We start from the raw sequence: 15694 nt of genomic DNA, 5'->3' as shown, positions 1-15694 counted from the left end.
GCAGCAATGAATGAATGGAAATCGAAAATCTCTGTAAATGCTCATCAAAATTATTTTTTTAAAAAAAGAAGGGAAAAAATTTTAAAAAATGGCATCCTGTGCATTAGTGAGTTAGGATGAACTGTCATTTGGCATTTTGAGTCAGACATGATCTATTATGACAGAAATTACAATGGTACCACATTCTTTTCCAAAAGAAGAGAGTTTAAAAGTCTGTCCAGAAGTCCAATGCTGTCTGTCAGAGGATATTAACCATTTACCTACAAGGAGGACCTGCAATATAATTATCATTTAAATATACTTAATGAACAATCAGTAGAGTGAAATATAAAGAAAACTGAGGACCTCTATTAGCTTTTTTCACTCTAGAATTAATCAAACATATAATCAAGAATCAAGATACATTAGTAATGGTTGATGACTAGGATGGCCAAAATTAAAAACAAGAAGAAATAGTAGCTGTAAAATATGGCCTTGTTGATAGAAAGGAGTCTGGAGATAGCCAATTTTTTATTCATTGCAAATAATGTTGTTGTTGTTGTCGTTGTTATTGTTGTTGTTGTTGTTGTTATGTGCCATCAATTCACCTAGGTATCATAGAGACTCTATGTACAGTAGCTCTGAAACCTGCCCTATTCTGAGCCAGTTTGACTTCAACACACCTACCCCCTTGCTCCAGTTACTGTATCAATCCATCTCATATGGATCCTCTCTTGCGTTGTTCCTCCACCCTTCCAAGCATGATGTCCCTCTCCAATGCCTAGTCCCTCCTGGACACGTGCCCGAGGTTTGTGAGATGATCAAAATCCTAGGCTCCAAGGAGCAAATTGGTTTTACCTTCTCCACGACAAACCTATTTGTTTTCTTGATGGTCCATGGTATGTTCAAGACTCTCCTCCAGCACTACAACTCAAAGGCACCAATCCTTCTTCTGTCATCCTTAGTTATTTTCCAGCTATCTCATACATAGCAAATAATTGTGAAAATCACAGCCTGGATCAGGCTCACCTTAGTTTATATACTGGCATTGTTGCTTCTTAGTACTTCTTAGTACCCTGGTATCAGATTTTCCCAGTGCAATTCATATTTTCATTTCCTGACTACTAGGGCCAAGAGTGTTGATTATGGAGTCGAATAAGCTGTAATTGTTAACAACCTTAATCTCTTCTCCATCTATCATGGTGCTGTCAACTGGCCCAGTGGTGAGAATCTTTGTCTTCTTGATGTTGAGCTTCAATCCATATTAAAGACTGTAGACCTTGACCTTCTGCAGCAAGTGCTTCAGGTCCTCCTCAGTTTCAGCAAACAAGGTTATGTCATCAGCATGACATACGTTGCTGATAAGTATTTTTTTAAAAAAACCCATATAAATAGTGACTGTACACTTGTTAGACTACACAAGAATCAGATTATTATATCTGTGGAAAAAAACATTGAAGAAATCCTATATCAATAGTCAAAACAAAGCAAAGTGCTGAATTTGGAACAATCTAGCAATTACTCATATAGAGGTACAAATTGAAGCTGAAGAAAACGAAATCAAGTTAATAAGAAATATAATACAACCTTGCTATATCCCAAATGAATTTAAAAACCATCTCAAGAACAGATTTGGAGCACATGCCCTCTTCTTCCTCCACCACTGCCTCTCCATCTTCTTCAGCTCTTGGTGTTGCTTGTGTAATCACTCAAAGTGGACCTTGTACTTCTTTTTTGAAGAGACAGAGAATGATATTCCAGCATTCACCATTGACTATGAAAAAAATTCGAGGAAAGAGTCTATACTGAGAACAACAATCATATCCATTTGAAGGTAGTGAGACAGGATGATTCTGTGGTGCATTTTAAAATTAAGAAGCATACACTATTTAGTAAACTAATGAAAGCCTTATTGTTAATGACAGGGTTTGTCAATGAGGCAGATCAGATTCTAATTTGAATGGTACCTTGCTTGGTTTTGACTATTTGATACAGGACTTCTTCAGTGTTTTTCCACAGATATAATAATCTGATTTCTGTGTAGTCTAACAAGTGTACAGTCACTATTTATATGTTTTTTAAAAAATACTCATCAACAGTAAATCGTATACACTTGCACAATTGGAAATGGAGGCTGAAGATGTAATTGATCTGCTCCAGCAGTAAACAGGAGGTGTCTTCTAAAAGTAAAATTGAGGGAGCCTGCTATTTTACTCCAGAAATCTGATCCTAAAGACCACGAATACATTCACAATTAGAAAACTACAATCTGGTTCCACCATATCCTGTCTACCACAGTATCATTTTCTCTCCTCTTTGATTTCCCCATGTCTATTATTTTATTGTACACAAGGTAACCAGTGTACATGCACATGCATATTGCAGGCCTGTTTTTTTTAGTATATAAACTAAATAATCAACGTCAATTGGAGATGTCTGTAAGCACGGGTAAATTACTCTAAAAGAAATGAATCCTAGATAGTTTTCCTTTCGAGTTAAGCATCTTGTTATTTGAATCTTGTTTAAAAAATAAAAAAAGAACAGATTGGAGGATTGAACACCAATGACTTAAGATAAAAAATGTTGTAGGGAGAGATATCAAAGACATCATACATGAAGAAAGAAAAAGGTAATTACAAAGACAGGCAAGGAAAAAAAAAAGACCAAAAATGATATCAAAAAGAATGAAAAGAAGAAAAAAAACCATGGGAAAAGAATGCTGAAATAAGAGAGCTGTGAAGAAGACTATAAAGAGAAGCTCCAGAAGACGAAGTTAGGTGTTATAATGAATTACGCAAAGAGTTGGAATTAGAAAACCAAAAGGAAGAAAACACACTATGCATTCTCAGACTGAAAGAAAGAACAAATTCAGCTTACACTTTCAGTACTGAAAGATGCTATAGGCAAAATATAGAATGATGTAAGAAACTTTGAAAGAACATGGAAGGAATAAAGAGTCACTGTACCAAAAAGAATTTGTGGACACTGAGCCATTTCAGGAAATAGCATATGGCCAAGAGCCACTGATAATAAAGGAAGTTCAATGTCTATACTGAAGAAATCAGCAAAAAGTAAAGAACTGAAGAAATATCAATTGAGGTGTTACAGGAAACAAATGCCTGGGCTTGCCCCTCAGTCTATGTCAAAGAATTTGGAAGACAGCTACCTGGCCAATCTACTGGAAGAGATACATATTTGTTAAAAAAAAAGTGATCCAATTGAGTGTGAAAAATATTGAATGATATCATTAAGATCACACAAAAGTAAAATCTTTCTGAAGATTATTCAAAAATACTGAGAACGGTGCATTGATGGGGACCTGCCAGAAATTCAAGTTAGGTTCAGAAGAAGTTATAGAATTAAAAATATAATTTCTGGTGTCAAATGGAACTTATCTGAAAGAAAATAAAACTAGAAAAATGTTTACTTGTGTTTTCTTAATTTTGCAAAGACATTAGTTAATATTGAGAAGAATGGAAATCCCAGAACATTTGACTGTGGTCCTGAAAAGATCTGAAACACTTTCCGCAGAAGATCAAGTACTACAGCCTTTACAATATGGAATTCATCTCAACATCAACAAAACCTTATCTGCGGCTCCACTGGCCGGTCCCGCCAGCACCGCGGCGGCCTGCGAACGCCTCACGTGCCCTGCGGACCGACCTCGCCTGGATCCCACGGCGGAGGGACGGACGGACAGACGGACGCGGGCCATGGCGAGGGGAGCTGCCAGGTACTGGCTGAGCTGCTCGCTCGCCGGCCATGAGCTGGACGTACGGGGCCTGGTGAGCTGCCTCTACCCGCCGGGGGCCTTGTGTCAGTGTCCCGAGATCGCACCACCCGCCTCTGGGCCCCGGACAGTCCTAACAGGGGCTTTACTGAAATGCACTGTATGAGTGGCCACTCTAACTTTGTGTCGTGTGTATGCATCATACCATCAAGTGATATTTACCCCCGTGAACTTATCGCCACTGGAAGAAATGACCACAATATCTTCATTTACTCACTGGACAGTCCAACACCACTCTACATACTAAAAGGTCATAAAAATACTGTTTGTAGTCTTTCCTCTGGAAAATTTGGGACTTTACTTAGTGGCTCATGGGACACCACAGCTAAAGTCTGGCTGAATGACAAATGCATGATGACCTTACAGGGTCATACAGCAGCAGTGTGGGCAGTAAAGATACTACCCGAACAGGGGTTGATGCTGACTGGATCAGCAGACAAGACTATTAAACTGTGGAAGGCTGGAAGGTGTGAGCGCAATTTTACAGGTCATGAAGACTGTGTAAGAGGTTTGGCAATTTTGGGTGAAACAGAATTTCTTTCCTGTGCAAATGATGCTAGTATTAGAAGGTGGCAGATCACTGGCGAGTGTCTGGAAGTATATAATGACCATACAAATTATATTTATAGCATATCTGTCTTTCCAAATTGTAGAGATTTTGTGACAACAGCAGAAGACCGATCTCTCTGAATTTGGAAACACGGAGAATGTACTCAGACAATTAGACTTCCGGCTCAGTCCATATGGTGCTGCTGTGTGCTAGACAATGGTGACATTGTGGTTGGTGCGAGTAATGGTATTATTAGAGTTTTTACAGAATAAGAAGATCGGACAGCTGAGGAAATCAAGGCCTTTGAAAAAGAACTCTCTCAAGCCACCATTGATTCCAAAACTGGAGATTTAGGGGACATTAACGCAGATCAGCTTCCTGAGAGGGAACATCTCAACGAACCTGGTACTCGAGATGGACAGACTCGTCTAATCAAAGATGGAGAGAAAGTTGAAGCTTATCAGTGGAGCGTTAATGAAAGAAGATGGATAAAAATAGGAGATGTTGTTGGCTCTTCTGGTGCCACTCAGCAAACATCTGGAAAAGTTTTATACGGAGGGAAAGAATTTGATTATGTTTTCTCAATTGATGTCAATGAAGGTAGACCATCATATAAATTGCCATATAATATTAGTGATGACTCCTGGTTAACTGCATACAACTTCTTACAGAAGAATGATTTGAATCCCATGTTTTTTGATCAAGTGGCTAAGTTTATTATTGATAACACAAAAGGTCAAACATTGGGACTTGGGAACACCAATTTTTCAGATCCGTTTATAGGTGCTGGTCGACATGTGCCAGGTTCCACAAGTTACAGGAACTCCTATGACTGGAGTTGATCAATTCACTGGAAATAGTGCCTACCGATCAGCTGCTAAAATAGTAAATATTTATTTCCCCAAAAAAGAGGCTGTTACTTTTGACCGAGCCAACACTACAAATATTAGGTAAACTGAAGGAACTTAATGGAACTGCACCGGAAGAGAAGAAGTTAACTGAAGATGACTTGATACTTCTGGGGAAGATACTGTCTCTTACATGTAATAACTCTTCAGAGAAACCCACAGCCCAGCAACTTCAGATTTTGTGGAAAGCTATTTATTGGCCCGAAGATATTGTCTTTCTTGCCCTTGACATTCTCCAGTTGTCCATGAAACATCCCAGTGTGAATGAGAACTTCTGCAACGAAAAGGAAGGAGCTCACCTCAGCAGTCATCTTCTCAGTCTCCTGAATCCTAAAGGAAAGCCGGCAAACCAGCTGCTTGCTCTCAGGATTTTTTGCAATTGTTTTGTGGGCCAGGCAGGACAAAAGCTCATGATCTTCCAGAGGGAATCACTGATGTCCCACGCCGTAGAACTGAAGTCAGGGAGCAATAAGAACATTCACACTGCTCTGGCTACATTAACCCTGAACTACTCTGTCTGTTTCCATAAAGACCATAACATTGAAGGGAAAGCTCAATGCTTGTCAGTAATTAGCACGATCTTGGAAGTGGTACATGACCTAGAAGCCACGTTTAGACTTCTGGTGGCTCTTGGGACACTTATCAGTGATGATGCAAATGCTATACAATTAGCCAAGTCTTTAGGCGTTGAGTCTCAAATAAGGAAATACACCTCAGTATCAGAACCAGCTAAAGTAAGTGAATGCTGTAGACTTATCCTCAGTTTGCTGTAGCAGTGGGGTGTGGGGCTAAGATTTTAAATTCTTTGCTTTTCCCCCTCATATTTTTCATAACTGATTACAGGTGAAAAAAATACTGTGGATTAAGTAACATTTCAGATATTGTAAGGGGGGGAGGGGTGAAAAAGGAAAAAAATTTGCACAGAAAAAAAAAAAACCCAAAGCATCAAGATTGTTGTTGTTATTGTTATATGCCTGGTAGTTGCCTGTGACCCTGTGTACAATAGCTCTGAACCCTGCCCTATCCTGAGTTAATCTCATGATCTCTGACAGACCTAACGTCATTATCCAAATCACCATGTCAATTCCCTGAATTTTCCTCTCCTGTACTGTCTCTCCACCCTTCCAAGTATGATGTCCTTCTCCAAAGACTGGTTCCTCTTGGCCATATGCCCCAAGTGTGATACAGAGCATCAAAATCCTTGCCTCCAAAGTGCAGCTTGATTTCACTCTCTCTAGGAAAAAACAGTTTGTACTCCTGGCAGTCCATGGTGTGCTCAACACTTTTCTCCAGAACCATAACTCAAAGGCATTGATTCTTCTTCTACCATGCTTAGTCATTGTCCTGCTCTGATGTATAGCGAATTATTACGAAGATCAGTGTCTTGGATCTGGCTCACTTTAGCCTCCACACTGACATCATTGCTCTTCAGTAACCTCAAGAGGTCCTTGACAGCACAATTTCCCAAAGCAATTTGTCATTTCCTGACTGCCTGTGCCAAGAGTGCTTATCATGGAACAAACCAAGCTGAAATTTTTAACAATCTCAACCTCTTTTCCATATATCATGATACTGCCAACTGGTCCACTGATGAGAATCTTTGTTTTCTTCATGTTGAGCTTCAATCCATATTGAAGACTACAGTCCTTGACCTTCTACAGAAAACACCACTTGTCCTCCTCAGTTTTAGCAATCAAGGTTGTATCACCTGCATAACAGAGTTTGGTGATGACTTTCTTGATGACACATAGAGGAAGAAAAGATTTATGTTGGCAATTACTTCATTTTACTTGGATCCAAAATCTATAGCAGCAGTCACAAAAATCAGAATATATGTTAAATTGGGAAAATATCTTATCAAGACTTTCTTTAAAATACTAAAGAGCAAAGATATCAGCTTAAAGACTAAGGAACACTTTGTTCAAGTCATGGTATTTTCAGCTACTCACTATGCATCTGAAAGTTAGATAATGAATAATAAAGATGAAAGAAAAACTGATGCCTTTAAATTGTGGTTTTGGCAAAGAGTATTGAATATTCATTCCATGGTTTGCAACAAAAGCAAACAAGTCTTTCTTGGAGGAAGTGCAAACAGGGTATTCTTTACAGTCATGGATGGTGACACTTGACCTCACACATTTGGGCATGTTGTCAGAAGAGACCAGTCCTCAGGGGAAAACATCATGCTGGTAAAGTGTTTGTTTAGAGAAAACGATGAAGATCCTCAATAAAATGGATTGACACAGTTATTACAACAATGGGATTGAGCATGATGAAAATTGCAAGGATGACTTAGGATAGTGAAAGGTTCAGACTGGTGTTCATAAGATCACTATGAGTGTATTTGACTTGATAGCATTTAACAACAGCAATGTTGTTATTGTTGTTGTTGTTGTTGCTGTGTAGCACTGAGTCGGAACTGACCCTCTGGAGGGTTTTCAGAGGCAGTTAATCACATGTGAGGGAATTGCACATCTTTCTTCCACAGAGCAGTTGGTAGATTCAAACTGCATACCTTTGAGATTACAGTGCAGTTTCTTGCCACTAGGCCACCACAACAACAATATCAATGATTCCATTTATTAATGAAGAAAACAATTACTTCTAATTACATAAGGTAATTAAGAAACTTACTTTTATGAAGATAAACAAAATGTAGCAAACTCACACAAAGTCCTTCTCCGGAGGTTCCAATACAGAATTGATTGTAGTTAAGAAAAAGGAGTAAGGAGTCTGGAGAAGCAAATCAAAAAGCTTGTTTGTATAAGCAAGTCTCTGTGGTGCCTCAAGGGGTTATGAAGCAATCAAAGTAAGTGTAGTGAAGGGCAAGGAGGAGTGAGATGAACAGTTTGGGGTGAAGGACATGAAAAAGCAGTATTTTAGGGCCCAACAAATAAGCATGCCCATTTACCTTAAAGATATTGAACTAGATTAGGCTGAAAACCTGCTATCTGTTATCCTCAACTAGTCTGTAAATTATGTTCCCTGTCATAGAAGCTTATGCAAATGGGAGGGGATGGGAAGGAAGAGGGAGTAGGGTCCCAGGTAACAGGACATAATTAATCATTCCACTTTGCCCTGGACAGTTCTGCTCAGTGTGCAGCAATTGGAGGTTGGGGATATTTCCTGAAAATTCTTTATTTCTTATCACACAGCCCAACAATTCTGCCAAAGTGTTGCCATAGAATATATTCAAGAGCAAAGTGTAGTGAGTGATTCGGTGCAAAATTTCTGAGATGAGAGACTTTTTGCTGAAAAGTTGAAATTGTTGAACTGTTGAATGTTGATATCTATTGTGTCAGCTATTCTGAGCCTTGAGAAGAGAAGGTGTATTTGATCCTCTGAAAGAATTCTTCTCTTAATCTATTCACTAATCAATAATGCGATTGTAGTTAGTTTTGTCAAATTGATTCTCATAGAGACACTTTGTGCAGCAAAACAAAATTCTGTCTGGTTAACACCATTAATTAACTTAAAGCCTTTCTCCTTGTTGTCACTGTCTGGGTCTGAATTCATTACGAAGTCTAGGCACATTCCACTTAGTAATAGGAAAGCTAAGCAACAAAAGGCCTATACATAAAACAGGGGCAGATGATTTTATTAGAATCCAGAGAACAAGTATCTGGTCAGCATAATAAATGACACCCGGCACCTTGACTGATTCTTTCTTTTTTATTTTTCCCTCCTTGATTCTTCAACAGAAATCCATTTCCTCAAAGGACATTGAATTCTGCGACCAGGCATACACACATGATTTTGGTTAGGGCTTGCCTCAGCAGTGATGCTCAAGCTGTTTCTGAGAGATCCAGCCAGCAAGACATAGCACAGTTCGGTTTACAAGAGGAGGCATTCTATATTTCAATTATTTCTTCTCTTAGAAGAGCATATTGTACTTTAAGGCAGAAGAAGTTGAGGTTTGGAGCCCACTGAGAATGCAAATAGAACAAAGACTCTTGAAAGTCTCTGACTGCTAAAGAGATGTTGGGGTTCTTTTTGGTCCGGCTTTACCTACCTATCTGCACATCCTTTATTATTTGGAACACATAGCGATTTGTTGTTGTTGTTGTTCTTATATGCTGTTGAGTTGCCTGTGACTCATAGCGACCCTATGTACAACAGCCCTAAACTCTGCCCTGTCCTGTGCCAATCTCACCATCTCCGACACACCTACCCCCATTACCCCAGTGACTGAATCAAACCATCTCATCGAGGATCTTCCTATCCTACACTGTCCCTCCACCCTCCCAAGCATGATGCCCCTCTCTAAGGACTGGTCCCTCCTTGCAACATGTCCAAAATATGTCAGACAAAGCTTCAGAATCCTTGCCTCCAAGGAGCCGCCCAGCTCACCATCTCCAGGAAAAACTTGTTAATTTCCTTAGCAGTCCATGGTATATTAAATACTCTTCTCCAACACCATAGCTCAAAGACATCCATTCTGCCAATATTATCCCTAGTCATTGTCCAGCTCTCTGATGCATATAGCAAGTGATTGCAAAGACATGTATCGGGTGCACCTTAGTCTCCAGACTGACATCGTTGAACCTCAGCACTTGTAAATAGAGGAATGCATGAAACACAATGTTTATAAATGAATCCTGTCATACAGACCTTTGAAATCTCCTGTTCATCTCCTTAATGACTTGATTTTTTCCTTCTGCTTTGGCTTCTCAGAGACCCAGTGCAATATTCAGAATGTCTTACACATAGTCATTCACTCACACAAATAATGTTAGAGTAGTGAGAGAAGATCTTCACCCTGAAACCCACAGCGTCCCTTTTCAGCAGGAAGTAGCTAAGAGAATACGCCGTCCCCTTTTCCTTATGACTCAGGGTGAAGTCTCTCTCAGGGAGGAGTGATAGGGAATGGCAAAGGATACACTGACAAAGAAGATTAATCAGAACTGGCTTTGACAAGCACTGTGGCATTTGGACAAGAACAAACTGGGAGGAGGGTAGAGAGAATAGTGCAACAATGAATGAGTGGAAGCCCAAAATCTCTGTAAATGTTTATGAAAATTAATAAAATATAATTATAGAAAAAAAAACAAATAATGTTCACATGATCTCAGTACCTGTCCATGGACACTCATACACACATATTCATCAAATGGCCTTGTGTACACCTGATTAAAGATATACCATATGCACATGAATGTACATGTACATTAGTCATATGTACAGACAGTCCAAAAAACCCACAAGTGTCTGTGCATACACTTAATGCACACATAAACACCCTTTCATGCAGACTTGTTTTTCAGACTTGTGGTGGGTACCCTATTGTGTTCAATGAGAGATGCATTTATAGTCTTCCACACAATTGTGCCCACAATAGAAGGAACAATTTTCAATGACAGTATTTGTCCTGCCACAAGAAATCTATAAATCACTGCACTTTATTCTCCACTAAAGAAAACTGACAGACGTCCATATACTCTCATGGGAAAAATCTTCAAGCAAAAAGGTTAAGACAATGACATTAATAAGAACTTATAAATAAACAGTGGTCACCATCCTTTCATTAGACCAATATTGTAAAAAATACTAGGATTACTAGTAAGATGTGTAAAAATGTTCAAAGAGGGAAGGGAAGAGAAAGAGGGGTATGAGGATGGGGAAAATGAAAAATTTCGAGGTCAGAGTTTGGTGGGCATAGCAAGGAGGTGAAGGAATTAGGAAAGATTCAATAGGTACCTGAAAAGGTGGAGAAATGGTGGACATGGACCAATGATGATTAATTTTACAAAATACAATGTATGGGAATAATAATATGAAATAAAATGTAAATAGAGGAATGCATGAAACACAATGTTTATAAATGAATCACAATGTATAAGAATTTTGTATGCAAAGCAATATAAAATTTTTAAAACTCAGTAAGTAAATTGAGGTTACAAAAGAAAAGTGTCACATAAAAAAATGTAACTGTTTTCCACATTTTGATACTCCTAATAGACCATTTGCTTATGCAGAAATACAATGGAAAAGAGCAACACTTTTTTAAAACTTATTTTATTCTGTTTCATTAATGTACACTGTTTTAAAACAGTGTACCATTTTTGTTTAAATTGTGTTTCTTATAATCTTTCATATGCACTGCTTTTCATACAAACTATTTTTTGTCATCATTTTCCAGTATGGCTAAGCCTCATCTTGGAAGTAAAAGAAATTTGAAACCATTTACCTGGGACCCCAAACTGGATTTGTAGACAATCAGACAAATTATTTTATGGGGCTATATTTTTTTCTAAAAACTAAGTTACAATTGTTGTTATGTGCTGTTGAGTCACTTGCGACTCAGAGACCCTAGGTACAATAGCCTTGAAACCTGCTCTATCCTGTGCAAATCTTACTGTCTCTTACACACGTACCTTCATTACACCAGTCATTAAATCAATCCATCTCATTGAGGGTCTTCCTCCCTTGTGCTGTCCTTCCAACACGATGTCTCTCATTGCAAAATGCTCAAAGTATGTTGGAAGAAGCCTCAGAATCTTTACCTACAAGGAGCAGCCTGTTTTAACCCTCTCCAGAATGAACCTGTCTGTTCTTCTGGCTCTCCATGGTATAGTCAATACTCTTCTCCAGCACCACAGCTCAAAACATCAATTCTCTTTCTATCATCCCTAATCACTGTTCAGTTTTCTGATACATAGAAAGTAATTGAGAAGACTATGACCTGAATCAGGAGAATCTTAGTCTCCAGACTAACCTCCTTGCTCTTCAGTCCTCTGAAGAGGTTCCTAACAGCTAGTTTTCTTAAATTCTTAAATTTTTTCCTGTCTATTCACTACTTTCTTATTGCCTCCATTGGAGTCTCATACTTCAGGGATCTCCTGTCTCCACATACACTATTTTGAACCCTACTAATCAAGTATCTCTCTTAGATTATCTCAGAGAAGTGTGGAACGGCTTGTTCTACAGGTGGGTTCATAGATAGATACCTGGTACACACCAGGAGAAATGTAGCAGCCTTAAGACAAGAGAAAGTCGAGGCTAGGATAGTTTGGGAGTGGGAAAGTTAGATACCAATTTTTATCTGAGAAGTCAGAGCCCTTGGTGCTACCTGGAACTCCAAACTGTGCAAAGGTACCTCAGCTGCTTTTGTATGGAAATAAGCCCAGAAACTAACTTTATCTCCAGGTAAACAGAAGCCAAAAACAAGTTCAGTAAACCTCCCAGAGGAGAGAGAAGATCTGACTTGACACCAATAAGCCAAGACTTTATTCAAATTTGGGTGAAAATAAGAACAAATTAGACTGGAAACAGTGTCAAAAAAAGATTAAATCCCTGTGCACATCAAAAACATTTTTCAACAGAGTGGAAAAAAAAACCCTACTGACTTGGAAAAAAATATTTGGCTATACCATTTCAGATGAGGGCCTCAAATCAGAATCCTACAGGGCCTCTACTAGAAAAAGACTGATAACACTATTAAAAAATTGGCAAAAGATATAGAAAGAATTTTAAGAGGAAGATATTCAGGTGACCAGCAGGCACATGAAGAAATGCTCCAAATTTTTGGCAATAAGAGAGATACTAATCAAAACCACGTTGACATACCATCTCACTCCTGTAGCAGTGGCAAAGTTTAACTGGGGAGCAAGTAATACATTTTGGAGAGGATGTGGCTAGATAGGAACTCTTATACATTGTTGGCAGGATCGTAAAATTGTACAACCACTCTGGAAGGCAGTGTGCTGTCCATGCCACCCAGCTTTTCCACTGCTTGGAATATACCCCACGAGAATGAGAACTGAGGCACAAATGAAGACTTATACACAAATGTTCATCAGTGTTATTTACCATAGCAATAATGTGGAAACAGCACAGGTGTCCAACCACAATGAAATGGATTGAGAAGTTATGGTACACTCACACGATGGAATACTATGCAACACACAGGAATATTGCAGCCTAACTTGGGAAGGACTGAACAGTATTATGCAAAGTGAACTAATTTCCATAAGGATAAATATTGTATAGGACTATTATTGTAGAATGAGTATGACAATACAAGCTGGAGGTGGGGGAGCAGATGGCTGAGTATGGGTGGAGAGATGTTAACTATAGGGTAGAACAATTTGATGAGTGAAGGGAGGTGGGGGTGAAGAAAATGGGAAATGTTTGGTAAGAAAAACAATGTATACAAACCTTGTAAATACACCAGTATAAAACAAAATTTCTTAAAAAAAATCTGCCTATCAGAATGTTTTGCTTAACTTGGTTTTAAATAGGAGGTTGTTTAATGTTGTTGTGTGCTGTCGAGATGAAAATGATTCAGAGCTGACCTTCCAGTGAGTTTACAAAGGCTTTAAATTGCAGGGCAGTAAATTGTTTTTCTCCTGCAGAGAACTGAGTACATTTGAATCATGTGCATTAGGTTTGATAGTGAAATTTCTTATCACTAGGCCAAAACTGGAGAGCTCTGGTGGTTCAGTGGTAAAAAATTGCACTGCCAAGGCAAAGGTCCTTGGTTTGAATCCACTGGCTGCTCCATGGGAGAAAGATGGACGGTCTCTTCCCATGTAACTTACTGTCTCTGAAAACCAACAGGAAGGTCAGCTATAGATCAGTTCCAACATGATGGTACAAAACGACAACAAACGTTACCATTGGTAAGAGAACCAGAAAGAAAAAAGGAAGGAAGGAAGGAAGGAAGGAAGGAAGGAAGGAAGGAAGGAAGGAAGGAAAGAAGGAAGGAAGGAAAGGAAGGAAGATCTGATAATAAAAATGTTTTGTTAATTGACAAATATATGCAAGTGTGTACAATGGTAACAAAAAGTAAAAGCTCTTGTTCATTCAAAGAGCAAATGTTCATTGGATTTCTGAAGTTTGTTTTGGGGCTTATTTTCACTTTGCATTTTTTTTTATTCCATTTCCAAAGGAAAACTGAAGAAGCACCTACTTTAGGCAAAAATAAACTAAAATAATCTCTTCCTAGATACTTTTTTTGAGGTGCTGGTTTCCTATCTTTTGTCTTTGAATTATTATTACCTTTATTTGTTCTACCAATTTAGTTAATTTTCTTCTTATTTTAAAAGAACAGCTCCAGCCCTTTTATTTTCATGGAATTTGTTCTGTAGTAACAATTGCAAACAGCTTTCAGAAGAACAATCATCATGTTGGTCTGTTCACCCAAGATGCTTTGCAGCATTTCATGTAACAATCTGCTAATTAATGGCAAATTAAATGGGATTTAGTAAGAAGAATCAGAGGTTAGAGTACTGGTGTATAATGCATGTAAAAAAGATATGCAAATATTTTCAGCCCACTATTGTCCATCACAGAGACATAATAGTAATTCTTTCTAAAAATCTCAAATATAGGAAGGCTGCTTCTGGAAAACAAGAACTTGGAAATTTGCTTCCTTTTAAATTTTTAAGAATGTATTCATATCAGACATTTCTTTTATTCTACAGGCAAAGTAAACTTTGTTTTAACAACTTTAAACTCATAGAGAGTGAGCATTACTTTTCTCGTTGAGTCACGAACTAATTTGTGGATGTCAATGACTGAAATTTTCATCCTTCAGGACAGAAAAAACAGGTACCAAAGTTCTCATCAGCTCTACTTGTGGCATTTCTTGTGTTGGAAGGATTAGTGCTGTAACCCAAAAGAACTACAGTTTGAATTCACCAGCTACTTCACAGGAGATATATATATATAGAGAGAGAGAGATCGATATATTTAGATTTATCTATTTCAATTTTATATTTCAATCATATATGTATATTTCAATTTAACATATTTCAATGATATATATGTATATTTCAATTATATATAAGTATGTATATATATATTTGTATCAATATTGCTAGATTATATTTATATATATATTTCTATATGTAAATATAACAAATATATAGTCATTTATAGATTATATAAATATATATTTATTATAGATTATAGATTATTTATATAAACTGGAAGCAGGAGTGGCATCCACTGCCTAAAAAAATGCCTCTGGAAACTCAATGAACTTTGATAAACGTTGATAGTTATAGAAACACTTTAGGCCTTTTGTTCTATGAGTTGTGCTCAACTCTATGGCAGTCAACAACAACACACACCCACACACACATATATAAACATACATCCACACATAGATACATACATACACACATATATAAGGTCTAGTAGCCTAGTGGCAAGAAGCTGTGTTGCAATCCCAAAGACATGCAGTTTGAGCCACCACCAGCTCCATGGGAGAAGGTTGGGCAATCTTCTCCCATGCGATTAACTGCCTCTGAAAACCCGCTGGAGGGTCAGCTATGGATTGGTTCCAACTCAACGGTTGTTGTTGTTGTTGTTATGTGCCATCAAGTCGTTTGCGACTCATAGCGACCCTATGCACAACAGTCCTAAACCCTGCTCTATGCTGAGCCAACCGCACTGCCTCCGACACACCCTTCCCAATTATCCCAGTCACAGAGAATCAATCCATCTCATAGAGGGTCTTCC

The 15694-nt window shown here is 38.3% G+C and overlaps 1 pseudogene; it reads left to right on the top strand.

Annotated features, from left to right (window-relative positions):
• Positions 1 to 3692: 3692 nt before the first annotated feature.
• On the top strand, positions 3693 to 6000 carry LOC102859296 (annotated as a pseudogene).
• The last annotated feature ends 9694 nt before the right edge of the window (positions 6001 to 15694 follow it).

The sequence above is a fragment of the Elephantulus edwardii genome, unplaced genomic scaffold, assembly GCF_000299155.1.
Source record: "Elephantulus edwardii isolate Elephantulus edwardi_28Jun2011 unplaced genomic scaffold, EleEdw1.0 scaffold00457, whole genome shotgun sequence".
Taxonomy (NCBI): domain Eukaryota; kingdom Metazoa; phylum Chordata; class Mammalia; order Macroscelidea; family Macroscelididae; genus Elephantulus; species Elephantulus edwardii.
The sequence above is the reverse complement of the archived record's forward strand: the minus strand, read 5'-3'. Positions and strand labels throughout refer to the sequence as shown.